This window comes from Dermacentor variabilis, chromosome 5, assembly GCF_050947875.1.
Source record: "Dermacentor variabilis isolate Ectoservices chromosome 5, ASM5094787v1, whole genome shotgun sequence".
In the NCBI taxonomy this organism is placed as follows: domain Eukaryota; kingdom Metazoa; phylum Arthropoda; class Arachnida; order Ixodida; family Ixodidae; genus Dermacentor; species Dermacentor variabilis.
The window spans coordinates 109,171,277-109,189,244 of record NC_134572.1 but is presented as its reverse complement, the minus strand read 5'-3'; the positions used below and the strand labels follow the sequence as shown (position 1 = coordinate 109,189,244).

Sequence of the window (17,968 nt, the reverse complement as noted above, 5' to 3'; positions counted from 1 at the left end):
ACAGCCCAAGATGGCAGCACCTAAACGCTTCAGTGAAATAGTCTATAGACTTGCGTGTGCCGACACGCGAACGTGCTCGAGCAGCGTTGAAAGATCTGTCAAACATATTGAAAATATGCAGGCGAGCGACCTGCAGCAAGAAAAGTGGTCTTGCCGTGCGACAATGCGTGCCTTCGCACTCTTCGCTTAACAGTGCAAAGGAGTGGAGAGAATGAAATGGAAAGTGCTCCCGCCCCCGCCCCAACTTCAATCGAATGCGAGGCCAGTGATTTGAGACAACAGAGGCGATCTGCACAGCAGTGCAACCCTGTCTCTGCAATGTATAGAATGAAGTTCTACCGTATACGGTAGAATATTCCAATAAGAATATTTTCAAGCTTCCCAATCTGCGGAGGAAGAATGCGTGCAAAGAAATGGAGACTACGCGTTGGAAGAAAAGGAACGATAGTCTTAGAAACAAAGTGACAAAGTTTCGCTTTCGGTAGCGCAGCGCGATACCTTAAGAAAATTTCTTGCTCTTTAATTAGAACTTTCGTACCTTGCATTGAGTTAAACAAATGTGCGCTGTAACAACGCGCTGTCGAACGCTTTCTTCATCATCTCGTCGAGTGACCTGTTACATTACTGGGGCGAAAAGTGTCGTCGCGAAACAAAGCAATATGCCACGCGTACAGTGCTGTCGTAGACCACTATTTAAGCAGGAAAGTTAAAGGAGCAGCAGGATGGGTGCAAATACGAAGGGATAAAGGCTGGCTTGGAAACTGGAGAGTTCATATAATAACGGAATTAGTTGCTCGTCAGTTACTGTGAAACTGAACTGAAAGTCCGTTATGGTAACAGGAGTCGGCAAGCATACACACTTTAAAACCATGTACTTAGAACAGACAAAGATTGGGAGCCCATTCTGCGCAAGAAGAACACAAATTACTTTCTCTGTAACGAGACCACGTGCAGTCGGCAGCTTTCGAAATTCATTGCCTAAAGTGCCGAAATAAACGTAGTTTTTTTTTTTTTTTTGCTTGTTAAACGAATGCCATGACTCTTTCACACATTAATGTTCCGAGCGTGGCTGTAGAGTTTGTGTCGGACAAATTTCAATGTCCCATCGTACACTGTAAACTAAAACCAACTGATGCATTCTGCACAATGTGCTTGTCTTATTTTTTTGTCGCTTCCGATATCGTACTGTGAAGCCATTTTTATTTGGCCATCATGCCGTGGCTGCCTCTGTAGCTATATTCACCAGCTGCAAGCCTGAGAAATATATATATACTTAATGGCCCGACCCATCTCGACTTCCGGTCGGAAGTGACGAGTTCCTCACAGAACATCCAGAGGGAGCGGAGATCGTGCATTCTATAGTCTGCGCCGTACTTGAAGTAGTCCGTTACTGTGCGCTTAACGAAAACGTGACCGGCGCTTCCGCGGTCACCACGAAAGATCGAGTCAACGACTACACATTGCAGTCCGTATACCTCCGTGGTGGAGACTGCGAGGAATGTTAGCTCACGCATTTCTTCCGTGACACTTCCGCGCCATATTGAAGAAAAAAGAAAAAAGAAAAGAAGGATGCACAGTGGTTCTGTCAGCATATCTATGGAGTTAACCTCTGACCGGCCAACCGAGCAAACTGAGCAGTGCGCACGGAATAGGTAACGGGACTCGTATACGTATACTCTGTCGCCATCGGTATAAGTACTCGTGACTCACACTCAAGGCGAGAGGAAGCCAGGTCACGCCGGAAGCCCCACTTCGCTTCTCCTAGGCATCTGCCAGCGCACGTCATGCAATGCACCGGCGATGGCTGCTCTCGAGGCTACTAACAACCCCCCCCCCCCCCGCCCTCCCCCAGCGACGAAAAGTACCCGCTTCGGGGCTAATTGCGCTCAACAGCAGAAGAAAGTCGCGGTGTGACCCTCCGGGTCAAGTATATGCGAGTGGTAGCCTCAGAAAACACGCAGTCTTGGGGACGAAGCCACCGGATGAAATTATGTGATGGCACAGCGCCCCGGAAGCGGCACATCGCCTTCTAAGCTTTTGGAAAGCGCACGCAGCGAGCGGCGGCGATAGCCCTCGGGGACCGCGAGGCCCTTTCGATGCACACTGAAGGTTTAGTGCGTGCCACGTTGTCGTGCACGCAGATCCCACAAAATGTGGACCGTGGGCTTGAGAATGAAACGTAACGCGCTTGAGCTTAGCAAGCATGCAGTTCCGCCTCTCGAACTTTGTGTATCACGTACGCACGGTAGCAAAGAAACATCCGTGAAGCTTGCGTTTATTTGGCCTGCGTCATACGCGCAATTCTATTTGTATCCATAATGAGTTTCGGCAGACTGTAATTGTCATGCTTAATGCGCGCCGTCATGGTGTAATAACTCTGCGTATGGTAGAAAAAACAACTTTACAATAAATGAAGACACTCCTCCCGTATGAATTACCCGTATGATAGGGAATTCAGTAGGAAGTAAAGTATAGAAAAACAAGAAGTAGTCAACAGGGAGAACGGAAAATAAAGAAAAGGTGCGCTATAGTAAATGAAGCCAGCCTGCGCATTGCTACAAAAAAAGTTTGCTGTAGATGAGCTGCGTGCATTAGGCGCATTACTTCAGAAGCCATAATTTGCAAAGAACCATTTTAATTTATTTTATTATCATCCTTCACGCTCCGACAATAACAGCGGCAGGGCGGTTTATCATGAAGGGAGGTAAGATTAGAAAATTAGTTTAATCGTTACAAAATGCAGGTTCTTATGCAAAAACGCGATCTTGATGACGATGATTTCAAATGGCATCCCTTTTGAAACGGAGTGGCGGCAAATAGTCCCCTGCCTGCTCGAGCTCATCAGGCTTTACTACATCCATGGCATTCTAGCATTTTCGCTGACGCTCCTTGACATTTTGTATGTCTATTAAAACCTCTGTCTCTATAATGTACGCACCTACGCCCCTAAGTAACCCGGCTGTGTCGATCTCTTTCCTGCTTTTTAAAAAAAAATCAATACTCTAAACGTATCTTGCTTATCTCAACCACTGACCAGTTAATGCTTCCATCCACTTCGAATCCCACCGCTTCTGGAAGATGGACGTTCCCAATGGTTCTCGCTCTGTAAATATATTGGCAGTTCACTACGGTGTGCTGAGTTGTCTCCGGATTTTTGGTGCGGCAGACACATGCCTCCTCCTGTTCCGAATACTTCTTCCAGTATGTTTTTGCCATCACGTAACCAGCTCATGCCTCAAATAACGAGGCACTGCCCCTTGAGTGATTCCACCCATTCTATCTCGATCCGGATTTCCTTCAGGCGTCATTTGTAAATATCCATGGAATTTCTTTGCTTCCATTCACTGCATCCAATTTACCGTCTTTGTTTCTCTCGCTCCCTCTTTGATGTCTCCGGGTTGTCGATTTGCATATTAGATTACCCTGTACTTGGCATATTAGATTCCACTGCTCGGCCGGAGTTTCCCGGAGGGGGGAGGGCCTGAGTCCCCCCCCCCTCGATGCCGAAGTGCCTCCCCCCGCCCCCCACACACACACCTAAGGTGTCATTAGCAGAACTTTGTCACCAACATCGTTGAAGATTTCTTTGGACTTTCCTCGACGTTTTCAATTGAAATTTTACTAGGGCTAATAGCTTACTGCATCAGTGTTGGCGCGGAGGTGCACGGCTTTTAATTCATACTTTTGCTTTATTTATGCAAATACTGACAATAGGAGGACATGCGCATTAGGAGTGCTAGCGGCGGCTGCCTCATACGTATTTTCTCACTTCAACATCTTTTAAATATTTCCTCTGTAAACACCATGCACATACACAATACATTTTAATGTGCACACAGGACAAAGTTTATTATATTTTTGGAAGTGATGGAGGAAGCCAATTAAAAATTCTTTCTAAAGGTATGGATAGCCTATGCCTATTCGAACAAATGAGGACCTCTATTTTCAATACCACAGAGCTTCAATGAATATTTTATTTAAAAAGGAAGCACAATCGCGCAATAAACAGCCCTGCGACCTGCAAAGAAGCTTCCAAGCTGACAAGACCACTTGTCAAGGCCATTTAGTCTTCCAGCGGTCTCCAAACTGTGACATTACATATCGCTGCACAAGAATCTGCATGCGCTCGCGAGTCGCGTAGCCTTGGCTCTGCTGAACAGAACTACTGAAACACCCTTTTCCTGCGCCGCTCGCGCCTCTACTCGGTGAGCGTCATCGCGTGGTCTAAAATAACGTCAAATGTTCCGCCGCGCTGCGGAACGCCAACTTAGCGTAAGCGACGCCGACTTTCCTTTCCATCAGGGCCAACATCGCCATCAGCCGCTTTCGTAAAATTGGTGTCATGAATGGCATGACATGTACTGACATCGCATGATATGAATGAAGTCATGACATGATAGGCACGGCAAGAATGCGACATGACATTAATGACACGCATGACAGGAATGATATTACATACACATGTATGACATGACACGAAAGGCATATCATGAATGCCATGTCATGACATGCACGACCATGAACAGGTATACCTTGTGGCCCAAGCTAAAGCGTGACATGAAACGAATGACATAAGTCGCCGTATTAAGTTTGACTCCTGCGCGCGCGAGTATTGGCTTTACCGCGTAGCTTTGGAGAAAAAATGGCGGACCGCTGGGTAACTCTCAACAAGTAGTCAATATCGCTAGCTCTAGCAGGGCAATCTCTGCAAATCTCTAGCAGCGCAACAAAGGCTGTAATGGCTCGTCTATGTAAGAGCGTGACGTCGTTTGCAAGTTATCTGTCTGGAAAACACTGCGAGAGCCTTTTTCTTGGAAGAGGCACAGTCACTGGCGTAGCAACAGGGGGGGCCGGGGAGCCGTGGGCCCCGGGTGCATGGGGCCAGTAGAGGGGAGGGGGGGGGGGTGTCATATACGTCTGAAGACACCCGAAAATTGTCGATATCCCCGCCTTCCTCGACTACATCCGGGGGGGGGGGGGGGGGGGGGGTGACAGAAGAGCTAAGAGCCCCGGGTGCCAGACGACCTAGCTACGCCACTGGGCACAGTAATATGTTGTTGATTATGGCGCGATAATGGACACGAGTCATGACTTGCAGCGCAAAAAGACGGAGACAAGAAATAGAAAGTATAGGGACAACGCGGCGCGCTTTTGTCCTCGTCCCCGTCTTTTGACGGGGCAAATCATGAATCTGTTCCGAACAAAGAGGTTTAACCACAACAACAACGAAAATTGCTGGAATGGAAGCTCCCGTAGCTTCTTACCAGAAGTAAAGCAAACGCTTGCCCCTCTTTCACCTCTGAAATAGAGCCTTGTCGGGTGATGTTCGCTTACAGATTAAGTGATTTGGCTCTGTTATTGTAAATGCTAGGCTAATTAGAAAATAATGTTAGGCTAATTAGAAAATAAAAGCTGGTTGTTCCCAACGAAAGTAGTGACTTCGCCTGGGCATTGATAACTATATCCAATAAAATGTGCCAGGATGTTCTGGATAATACCGAGATACACGTAGATCAGCATCTCTCTGCTAAAATAAGTAGTCATATCACCGTGGGAAGTGTGAGAAAAGCGCTACTTCGCCGTGAGGTAATGTTTTAACGTGCCCCTCCGCGCCCCTCCTAAGATGGCTGCGGTGCGGCTTCGCCTTCGGGATATCATTTTCACTCCGGCAGTCCCAACCCCTAGTGGAGATCAGTGGTCCCAACTCACCCAATGCTCATTCCGTATTCAATGAACGCGATCGAGGTCTGAATACATCAAATCGCAGTAAAAATAAATAAAAAGGAAATAGCAAAATAAGTAAAGAAAGAAAACGAAAGAAGCATCATGTATGCGTTTGAATTAAGGGGCGCATTGATAATAGAGAAGCGTTGTGGACGTGAGAAATTAGTCATATTTTAGCCCATTCGAGCTGCTACAGCTTTTGTATTTATCCATACGGACAGTGTCACGTTGTCATCTATTATTTTGAAAGTCGCTTTCGTGTTCCTCGTTAGTATAGTGGTCAGTATCCCCGCCTGTCACGCGGGAGACCGGGGTTCGATTCCCCGACGGGGAGATTTTTCTTCTTTTTTTTAATATAAATTGAACAAAGGTTTTCACCTCGTAAACAAGATTCCAAATGTTGCACGATAAGCCGTAGGCAGCAGTTAAGAATTCTGAACATAGAAACAGCAAAAGAAGAATCATGTACTCTTTTGAATAAGGAGTGCAGTGATAATAGAGCAGCGTTGTGCACGTGAGAAATTACAATCATAATTTAGCCTATTCGAGCTGCTACGGCTTTTCCTCTTTATCCATACGGACATTTCGGAAAACGCGCGCAAGAAGGCAAGGCCGGCTGTACTAGAAATATGTTGCAACAGAACTGCTTGTTGGCCTAGTTGGTGCTTGCTAGTACAGAGGGACAGACGGAGTACAGACGGACATTGTGACGCTGTCATTTATTATTTTGTGGAACTGCTCCGTACTCCTCGTTAGTATAGTGGTCAGTATCCCCGCCTGTCACGCGGGAGACCGGGGTTCGATTCCCCGACGGGGAGAGCTTTTTTTTTTTTATATAAATTGAACAAAGCTTTTCACCTTCTAAACAGGATTCCAAATGTTTTACGATAAGCCGTAGGCAACAGTTCAGAATTCTGAACATAGAAACAGCGCCATGTAGTAACCGCCGTTGTATCAACTATGGATCACCTATTGTCGCATTTAACGATGAATGGGTTGTCCGAGCTGTCACCTCTTATTCCATAGAACACGTATATATATATATATATATATATATATATATATATATATATATATATATATATATATATATATATACACCGCAAACACCCTGGCTCTCGCTCTCATTTGGGATTTAAGTTAATGTATCGGCAAAAAATAAACCTGTAAAATAGAAGAAAAAAAATTCTCCCCGTCGGGGAATCGAACCCCGGTCTCCCGCGTGACAGGCGGGGATACTGACCACTATACTAACGAGGACAACGGTTCTGGCATGCTAACTTGTAATGAGGAGTCTGCAGTGCAAACTTGCATTGACTAGCCAGGTCGTGGACTAGCTTTTCTCATCGTAGTATGCTCTAAGCTATTATATTGCTTCCGCGAGTTTATTAACCGCAACGCACGCTATCAAGCACTTGAGTAAGCACCGCCAATAAATATGTGATGCTGGATTGTAGCGGTGAGAGTAAAGAAGTACAGTGACGTAGTCATTTGATATGCTCCTTTCTTTTATATTCAGGCACAAACTAAATGATTCAGACGGTAATACCAGTCCATGCAAAACACAATTTACTCCATGACATGCATAGCGGACTTGTGTTCGCACTTGCGGTACTTTGCACCTTGACCATTGGCACTATTTTCTCGCGCAGAGCCCTCTTTGTATAATTACAAGAATAATCAATTAGGCACATGCAGCTAGGCTTGTCTGAACTTTACAGGAATTATGCTCCAACAACGCACCTGGCGTAGACATGAAACACAAGCCGGCGTTGCTCGACAACGCCCTTTACACGCGGCGGTGCTGCCATCTCACGAAGATAAAAGGAAACGTTGTGCTGGTGTAGTTGCGCTATTTTTTGAAGTTCTCAGAGTCTGGGCTGTGGTCTGGGTTTCGTCGTCATGCGGTTCGTAACACCATTTACTTGCCATGTGTTATTATTGCCTTAGGAATAGTAAGCCAGCGCGCAGTCTTGTGGTATCTACGCAGTGTAGATGCGACGGCCGCCGCGGGGTACCGCCACGAATCCACTGGCTAAGCCCACTGCGGCACGCTGAGGACAACCGCGTTTGGTTTGGCTTACGCTTAACGCATCTATATACAGTGTTCCACTGCACTGTAGCGAATCGTAGGCACCAAAGTCGGGGAGTCTACGTTACAATCAAAAACGAAATTTAAACTGTGCAAAGCTGTGACATTTAGAAGGCGCTGGAACGTTGTGGGCACGCCCCACTCCGACGTAACCTTCGCAGTGCAAGGCACTGCAGCCGTGGCGAAGCCAGAAATTTATTTCGATGGGATTCTCCGCCTAAAAGTACCACTCCTACCTTTCCTTCATCTCTCTTTCTAATATATATATATATATATATATATATATATATATTCCGGTGTTGCAGCGAAGACCTAAGCGAAGCATGAAACGACACGCTTTGTTTAGAAAGTAAGTGGAACGACAGCGCATTTTTACCGCAGGTTTGACGACTCACATCTCGTAAATGGTGTCATCCCAACTATTCTTTTCGAGTGGATGTGCCTTGCAATGTCACCCGCTAGAATGTGTAAATTGCAATATATGTGCCATAATGTAAATAGCTAAAAACTGAATTAGCGAATTTTTGTTGATTAGTCGATTATGCATGTCAATTTCTTGTGCATGTCCGCCTCTTCAAGTGGACCAGCCCATGGACTAGAAATGCGCTATTTGCCGCTACAAGCAAATCTAAAAAAAAAATATAAAAAATGGTTGAAAGTGTTCGCTGAAGCACCCTGTATAAATGGAGGCAGTACATCATGAAAAGACATACTCCTAGCACACCCCAGAGAAGAATGCTTTAACAACGTGGATGCACGATTTTGCATTAGCGACACAAGGCCTTGTTTAACTACTGAAGTTTTAACGCGATAGCGTTCGTGCCGCAGAAAATTCGGAGTTTGGCGCCAGACGTCACGTCGCTGCAACAAAATATTTTCGAGCCACGTATACCGAGGCCTTCCATATAATGCAAGAAATTGACTGAACTAATTGAATTTCTCAAGCTAAAATACGCAGAAAGATCGCAAACTACGACTTGCACACGACCTGCCGACATGATAGCTCTCGGATTGCAATTTGACTCCACGAGAAAACATAATTCTGTTACGCGAAAACTCAAAGAAACGCCTTCACACACATAAACCGGCCGCGGCGTCCGCCATTTTGCGCGCGCCGCCGCGACGGGTGTCTTGGGGGCCACGGAGCGGCGCGCCCTGTTCCTTGTATTAACTCGCCGTGCATTGACTGCAGCTGGCGCTCGCCTCCGCCGCATCGCGGCCCACGCAAGAGACCGTGGTTCCAACACAAAGCTCGCCTTCGTACATAGCGTTCGCGTTCGCGGCAAGCGTTTCCAGGTAAACATTACGATTACATGCGCTCCAGTTGCCTGGAAGCGTGAGAAGCAGTTAGGATCTTTGAATGCTATCGCGTTGCACTCTTAAAGGCGAAGCTTAAGCGTCGTCCAAATTTTTTTGCGTTGCTAAGGCGCGCAGCCACTTCGCATCAAATAATGCTATCACCCTTATGCTATTTAAAAAAAATGATTAAAGAAAACCAAATTTCGTTTGCGAATTGCATTTGTATAACGTATGTCGATAACCTATAGCTGGTAGATGACTTGGAATTAACTACACCCGGACATACGTCGTAAAAATCCATGATGCCGCGGCGAACTTGTGACAGTAAAGTGTGGCTTCGCCACCAACCAGTCTTTTCTATATTTGAGTCTTTTCTAGCTTGCCAAAGCTCTTCTCTTGGTAAGAGTGTCCATGCCCAGAAAATTGTGAACACCATCGAAATGACTCGCTCAAGTTTCACCACATGCACTTCCACTGATGCGCTCTCACCAATATTCCTCGTAAGAGTAAGGCTTCGTTTTAAGTATCGTTGGGTAAGGAAGCTGAACTTTCTGACGTTACTCCCTGATATGGTACCATCACCATGCGCCTGTCTACGATGGTGTCCGTTATATCTATCGGTACATCATCTAGCCACCGGCTTTCATAGATGCCACAAACTGCAAGCTCTACATGCTGGGGCCGTTTGCAACACTGCTGTCTCTGTGCGGTCTTCCTCAGTTAAGTGCACAACACGCTAATAGTCCTTGCTGCTTTTCTTTTAACGCAGTGTTTTTTTTAGTACGGTTTAGCGCCTTACACCCGTAAATTCTAGCTACACCATACGTTCACGAATCTCCAAAGCGTGCTCAAATCCTGCTGACAAAATGTTTATCATTTATAAGGAGAGGTATGCGGGAAATAATGGAAGCATATTTGGAAGTGTATCTTATGGAAGTGTATCTTATGGAAGTGTATCTTTTGGAAGTGTATCTTTGTTAGTGTGTAAACGGTGGGAAGCACTAGAAATGAGTCGCTGCCTGCGATGTAACTGCAATGGGTCTATACAGACGCAGATGCTCACCAGTAACCAAAATCAGCGAAATCCGCACACTACGTGCAAGCAACAAGTAGCTCTGCAACGGTAGGAAGCGCAACCACAGGTAAATCGAGCGTAGCGCGAAGGCTGATCAGCACAGTTGCTCTGCATAAGCTGCTACAGCACGCGAGGCCTTTTAACATGCATGCGGTCCTATCTGCATGTGCACGATTTACAAACACATCGTTTGAAGCCTAACAAATATCAGGAACATAAACGAGGGCTGCTGATACCTTAATGCTGGATAAGCATTTGCTGAAAGTTTCTTGCAAACTTTAATTTTGTTTATTCAGTTACCGTATGAAAAAAAGTGACTGCTGACCGAATAAAAAGTCATTAGGTTCTGCTCACCACTTCATTCTCTTTCATTGCTAACCTTGCTCACACTGATCAAATAGAGCAGGGCATGTTAATTCTGCATGTCAGGGTCACGAGGTCGTGAAACATGGCAGGGAGCCAATGCATGTGCTACAATATACGCGGTCACGGATGCCGAGTTGCGTCGCAGCTTATCGTGTCTGCAGTGTATTATGGTGCGTATACCTTGAACTGGTACGAGCAGATGTTGCACTCGTCGGTGTTGCGTCGCGAGAGCCACTCCTCGAGGCACTCCTTGTGGACGAGCCCGATGGTGCCCTTGCAGTTGCACGGCGACAGCAGGTTGCCGGCGCGGGAGCCACGGAAGCAGATGCGGCACATGGGCGACTCGCCCATGCTGGACGTCTCGTCCGCGTTGTCCGATCCATCGTGCGTGTTGCCGCCGCAGCCGCCGCCGCCGCCTGAACGCGACGAGGCCTCTTCGGGCCGCCCTTCCGACGACGCCATGGCCGCCCCCGTGCCCCTTAGCGCCCGCGTGGCCGCATCCCTGGGACAATCCGACCCCTGCCCCCTCAAGGGCTGCTGCCGTCTATCTCCTCTTCCTCATCTTCTGCGGATGGCGCACTTCCTTGCCTGCGATTCCCTATGTACTACCACCCAATTCATGGCCTAGCCTCCCGTATAGTGGGTATATAGCAAGCACCTGGGACCAGCCAAGAATCAACCAACTTTGCTGCTAAAGCTGGCGTGTTTGTCAAGCGAAGAAAAGAAATTGACGTTTCGCGCGACCAGGAATACTATGTTTTAAGGTCATTGTCATCATCACTATAATGTATAGACCAACAATTTGTTGTGGTTTCCTCTCATATTGAACTAATCGAATTTGTCAGATATCTCTCAGTTCAACTTTCGCACTCCCATATAAGCTGTCCAGCGAAAGTGCAACTATATACATCATAACTCGGAGGACATTGCAAAGAAGCAGGGGTGGCGTCCCTCACTCTGTTTCAATCTTAAAAGACATGCAGCTTGCGCTTGTCTTGCGTTCTACCGTCTTTTTCGAGCGCTTTATACCTGTCACAATGCCATAACAACAAGACTGAACGTCAAGCTTTCGCAGGTTACGTTAGCATGTAGTAAACTTTGCGTGGTCAATGAAGAAGATGGCGCTACGTACCTGTAAACGAAGTTATTTACGTTAGCTTCAATAGAAAAATTAACAGTCAAAGCTCGTTATGAATTAGATACCAAAAGTGTTTCTTCCGGCGACTTGAATCGATTGTGGGTTCGCTCCAAGCCGTCCTTTTAAGTGTCATGCCGCACGTTCTCCTCGCTTCTTGGATGGGCAATGTGCTCACCATCGGTGTGTCTTCGCCACAGTCGGCTTTTAGAGACCTCTGCTAGCTGATGTCTGAATAATTTTTTTAATGACGTTAGCCGTGAAAGGCAAGCAATCCGGGTCCGTCAGTTAGGATTAGCCTAATGGAGGTGCACTACCTTGTTAATTGTTCAGGCGATGAGCAACAGGCGTTGAAATGAGGTCGTTTGCGCGGATCTTCTTAGAAACTCGACTCCAATAACATCCGGATAAATACTACATGCTTCAAATGCGAATAGCCGAAGTTTTAGGAGAGAGTGTAGCAGAAATAACGCTTTCTTTTTTTCTTCTCGGCAGCGCGTTACATAGCAATGTGTAACGTCTGTAAATTTATGCGATTCCCCTTTTGTTCAACAAACGTAAGCAGTATTTCTTAACACTCTGATAGAATACGCTGTGATATCTGATGCAATCCCACAGTTGAAGCCGTTCAGTGCTCGAGGCATGTGTACGCTCAGTATATAAGCATTCCGGGACTAACACCAGGTTCGATATCGCTCCCCAAACTTCCGAAAAAATGCATTTGACATTTTCCAAGGAAGCCTTTGCCCGATGTGGGAAAAGAAAGTAAGCGGAACGCGAAGGAACATACTTCCAGAATTTGAGGAAATGTATCTTGAAGGTCATGCTATAGTCTCACCGTCCGTACTAAGTGGACGCCTATAGTACCAATCCTGGCCAGTGTCTGAGCCTGATCAGATCAAGGACTGGTTGTCTTAAAGGGGCACTGAACCACCCCTCGGGATTGGTGTAATAAGTCTGCGGGTATAAGCTGCCGTGGACATCTCAACCAAGCATTGCTGTCGTACGCGGTGCGTGGAGCACCCCACGCGGATCGCGAAGTCACCGTTCTCTCAAACGCTCTCTTTTCTGCTATTGGCCGATAGCTGACACCAAGCTGAGATCGCCAACATGGCGTAGATACCGCGGTCGCCGTGTGGTGCCGTCATGAACCTGTCTAAGCGCACTGCGGCTCACTGAGGGCAACCGCGTTTGGCTCATGTTTAGTGCGTCGTAGGGACCAAAGGCGGAAGTCGTGGCGTCTACGTTAACGCCGAAAATGAAATCTGAGCTGTGCGCCACGGCGACATTTAGAAGGCGGAGCGTTCTGGGCACCCCCCACTGCGCCGTAGCCTTCGCAGTGCAAGACATTGAAGAAGGAAATGGAGCACAGCGGACGCCGTGTTTGATTGCCAATAACCCCGCTTCTGCTCAACGCATTGAAGTACTTTTTACGGCAAAATGCTCTGAAATAGCCTATTTTCATTTCAAATGCCTTTCTCTACTTCGATCAAAATTGGTTCAGGGCCCCTTCAAGAGACCCTTCCGCACTGCAAGCATGTGCCCAGAAATATGTAATTAATACTAAGTCAGCAAACTTTAGGTGAGTACTTGATTTTAATGAGCGGCTATCACACATCCACTGACATCCGCCACTTCTAGTAATGAGCTGTAAGAAAAGAGACGTTGTCGTCTCGGTTGCAGTGGCCATTAAAAAATTTGGCTGTTCTCATTTGAGGCACGTGGTATGCTGCTATAGAGCATACCGCGTGCTCAATGTATTCAGAGGAAATTATGTATTCTAAATAGTCTACGAAGCGAACTAGCGAACAGTGGATATCAATGATACATCAAACACGAACTTTATTAACAGATTGTAGGTTTCGCGGGCATTTTTTTTGTTCACATAGTTGGGGCGAAGGCCTCTAGGTGGCGACACCAGTTCTACCTTGAAGATATCCGCCTCCAGGGTTCTGGACTCGTGCGATTCGTACGTTGGCAATTTGATGTTTTAACTAGCACCCGCAGTGAGAAAACAGAGGATGTGGGCAAGTATAAGGGCATCTGTGTGAGAAGCCTTTGTGCGTGAGAAGGCACGTGTGTTTGAGAAGCATGTCTGTGAGAATGAAGCAGAAACAGGCACTGCAAGATGGGTATTTGGAGAACCTTCGTGGAAGGTAGTCAAGTTTATGCAAGCGAGTTGCATTGAAACATTTAATGAATTACGATAACTGAACGAAAAGAGAAGCAGAACCAACTGACATATGTTGGGATCTATGTGAAGCAAAGCTTTAGTGGAGCAGTGTTAATTCCACATTGTATAGCTATAACGGCAATGCTTACATCTGTGTTTGCTTTCGTCCTATGCCGGCGTGAAACCTCAATGCAATTTTCATGTTCATCCACCACAATGGCCAACCTTAAATCTTAAGCAATGTTAATGTTTATGCCCTGCCCCCTGCTCACGAGCTTTGCCAAATTGCAAACACAACATCAGGTGGATGCACAGCTTGAGACGTCTACGCAGCGACGTAACGAGAACGAAGGCGATGTCGAGGGAAGAGTGGGAAGCTTTGCCTTTTATCCTTGGTTTGTGGTCGGTATGAATAAGTGAATAAACGTTTAGTGAAAGGTGGATGACGTTTCAGCCTGATTATGACAAAAAAAAGTTGACAAAAATAGGGCGAATTTATTACGAGTGCTACCTCTCTCCAGAGCTATAAACAGTGCATTGCTCCTTCGGTCATTGTGAGAGCCAGGGGGCTGAACAGTATTTCTGTAAAGCTAGCATCGTTGCCTGCCAGTGTTGTCCAGTATTCGCAGCTCTGCACGCACTCGATGCACATATATGTTGCGTGCCGAGCTCTCACTTGTCGACGGGCGTCTCGCGCACAAAGCAAATGGTAGACGCCTGCCCTGACGTACGACCTTGCCGTCTTTGAGGTAAAGAATCGCTGGCGGGGTAAGCCTGCATGCACGGTTGTATCCGTCTTTCTTCGGTCCTTTACCTCTTTCCGGTACGCAAGCCCTACATAGGGCTTCAGGGTTCGGCGTGAGGGAGAAGTTGAATCTTGCCTTGTGTACAAGCGCTTCGGGGCGGACCTTGGAAGCCTTGGTGAAAGTGGCCGTGCCAGGGGGTGGCATTAGCGTCAAATTCCTGTGCCTTGGAAGATAATTTGTCTGCATGCGTAAGGCACGTTTTAACAAGCCTTTTTTCGGACTGCGCTTAGCGTGGCTGCATGCTGCTGTCTTCTGGAAGAGCCGCCTACGAGAGCGCATGTGCGCGTGCCAGTTTTCACTAGGCTAAAGAGCGCATGCACGAATTACAATACAATACAATACAATACAATACAATACAATACAATGTGTTTCTTTAACATTATACGGATGTTAAATGCGCCAATAATCAATGTTACCGCTGTCCTTCGCGTCGTGCCTTTTTTTTTTTTTGTGCCATGCACTCGGTCCTCATCGCCATTCTTCCCTCGACAAACGTCAAGCACCGCCTTCGTCGCCGTCGAATTTCGCAGTGCGCGTTCGCATGAACTTCTGTCTGCATTTCGGCACAGCTTGAGCTGTGTGGTGCATAAACGTTGCACGACGTTGTGTTTTGCGTGGTTCGTACACACTGCATGAGATTGCACGTTGCGTTGGATAATAATAATGACAATTGTGCGCATCGCATTTTCTTTATAACATTTAATGAACCACTTCACAAAATGCTCGCCTTCACCTAGTATATGTGCGTTGGATCTGTATAATTCCTTTTGTCAGCCAATCAGGAACGAAAACCAGCTGCGTGCCTTAGAGAGAGTCCAGCGGTTAGCCCATTGTAAGCGGCTAATCTTCGCGTCACCCTGTCATACTGCACGCGTAGCGCACACTGGAATCAACGGCGGACAATGGAAAGATTTGCTTTCTTTTCGGTTCTCGTTCCTCGTTTGCTGACGCCAGGAGTAGTTTGCCTTGTACTGCACAGATTTAGCGAGATAGAGCGCGACAGAGCTTTAGTGCGCCAAATCTACATTGTGTGCTGCGTGAGCTGCGGACGTTTGTCTTTCAGTATCAGAGAGTTGGACACGAAATCTACGATCTTGGTCAGTATATTCAGTAAATTCAATATTCATTCGAGTGTGCCGGGATACTCGAGCATGGCGATTCATATATTCACGGTGTTCGACAGAGCATTGCCTGCAGGTGCAGGGACAGAGCACATTTGCGTTAAAGTGGAGAGTGCGTGTTTGTGTGTGTGTGGCGGGGGCAAACGATCTGTTCCCCCCTCTCTCTCTCATTATATATATATATATATATATATATATATATATATATATATATATATATATATATATTGTGAATGACTATCACAGTAAGTGAAATTGCCTGGAAATGCTTCAGTCAGTTGTATTTATATTCAACAGATATAGACCTATTTATCTACCACATGTGGTGAACCATGGGACCCGAATCATTATTTGAATTTGGTTTTATTTCTTGCAAATGCATAAAACGGCAAGATTATGCAGGAACGAAAGGAGATGAGTGCCTGACAGAGGTCCCTGATCCGGCCCAGTAGCTGCAGTACAGCGCACATAATTAATGCACATTTGCTACAAAGAATTTTAATAATAGACGAAATAATTGTACTTGGTGGTTAAGTCTACAGTATAAATGTATCGCTAGTTTAGGTAATAGTATATGTCGATGTTATACGCAACGAAGTACAATGAACATAAATTAGTTGCAATATTCACAAGAAAATAATTGAATCGCCATTCCGGCACTGCGAAAGTGGAAGTCCAGCGAAGCTGTTGAAAACCACCACTACAACTGCTGAGGGGGGTATGCAGTACCTTATTGCTTTAGAGTAATGGTAATAACGGGAATAATGGTAATTTTGACAGCACGCCGCCGTTGGTCGTATTGCCGTTTTTCCCTCTGCGCTCCTCGCATTGACGCTGCTCATCGGGAGTCCTAACTATGCGTTGCCTACCGATAACAATGCTTCAACAACAATGAAACCAGTTGCTAGGCTGGTTCTTTTATGTACGAAAGGCTAGTGACGTCACTCCCCACGTCGCAAGCTGCTGTCGCTGCGGCCGCTTGCGCAACGGTAATCCTCACCGTGAAACGTATGTGGTCAGTGCTACCTATACTTCGCATTGTTATCAGGAGCTCCTTATCATCAATTATATGGTTCGGATGCTTGTTTTGTGTCGTTAATTATTGAAACGGATGCCATTCTGCATGCTGTATGCGCGATTCCAAAGAATGCGTACACTTTTCGCTTCACTTTGCCGAGTGCTTGAAGCCTGCTTCACCTCTTCGGCGGGTCAACGCGGTATTGCACTACCTCGGGGATCGGGCCACATTTTTTGCCCATGGATGATGACACGAGAAAGGCCGACCAACTAGAGGCTAACAGCTTCGCTGTAAAAAAGACCGCAGATGTGTGCGACCTTGTAGAATTCCAAACCGCTTTCCAGCGAAGCTGTTTCTTTCAAACAGTTGCGATAAGCTTCAGTTTCTTGTAATTATGTCGCATACTTTAAAAGGTTACCCGTATATATATATGACTGGTCCGTTTGAAAACTTGCCCGCATGTAATGATTTGGAGCACTTCTTGATGGGAATAAAAAAAAAAACAGTAATTCATCAAACACACGTTACTTCACCATAACGTTTACGATGGCAACCTCCCTCCCTGCCCCCCCCCCCCACCTTCCCTCACTTGCCGCTATTTTTGATGCCTGTTGAGTTCACAGTTCTTCCAGGGTAAGAGGATAAGTTCCTTGTTCGCAAAACACATTCATAAAGCTCCCGATCACTTGCACGCGCAATTTACTGCAAATGCCATAATTATATAGTCCCCTGTCTTTGAAGTTTACCTACATATTGGCCTTTATATTCGCCAGATATAAAGAAAACTTTTTGTTCAGTTCACTGAGAACATCGCCGAAACCAAGTTGGAACGTGTAATAATAATATTTGGGGTTTTACGTGCCAAAACCACTTTCTGATTATGAGGCACGCCGTAGTGGAGGACTCCGGAAATTTCGACCACCTGGGGTTCTTTAACGTGCACCTAAATCTAAGCACACGGGTGTTTTCGCATTTCGCCCCCATCGAAATGCGGCCGCCGTGGCCGGGATTCGATCCCGCGACCTCGTGCTCAGCAGCCCAACACCATAGCCACTGAGCAACCACGGCGGGTTTGGAACGTGTAATGACGCCTGAAAATAGGGGAAGAAAGACGACGGCTGAGTAATTATTAGCAACACTTCTAACCGGATGAAGAACG

The 17,968-nt window shown here is 46.4% G+C and overlaps 3 non-coding genes across 3 annotated transcripts; 2 read left to right on the top strand and 1 right to left on the bottom strand.

The window, feature by feature from the left end:
- The first annotated feature begins 5,986 nt into the window (after positions 1-5,986).
- TRNAD-GUC (transfer RNA aspartic acid (anticodon GUC)) lies at positions 5,987-6,058 on the top strand. The gene has a single exon. It is a non-coding gene; the product is annotated as a tRNA-Asp (tRNA).
- Positions 6,059-6,470: 412 nt separating this feature from the next.
- TRNAD-GUC (transfer RNA aspartic acid (anticodon GUC)) lies at positions 6,471-6,542 on the top strand. The gene has a single exon. It is a non-coding gene; the product is annotated as a tRNA-Asp (tRNA).
- A 370-nt stretch (positions 6,543-6,912) lies between these two features.
- TRNAD-GUC (transfer RNA aspartic acid (anticodon GUC)) lies at positions 6,913-6,984 on the bottom strand. The gene has a single exon. It is a non-coding gene; the product is annotated as a tRNA-Asp (tRNA).
- Positions 6,985-17,968: the final 10,984 nt, after the last annotated feature.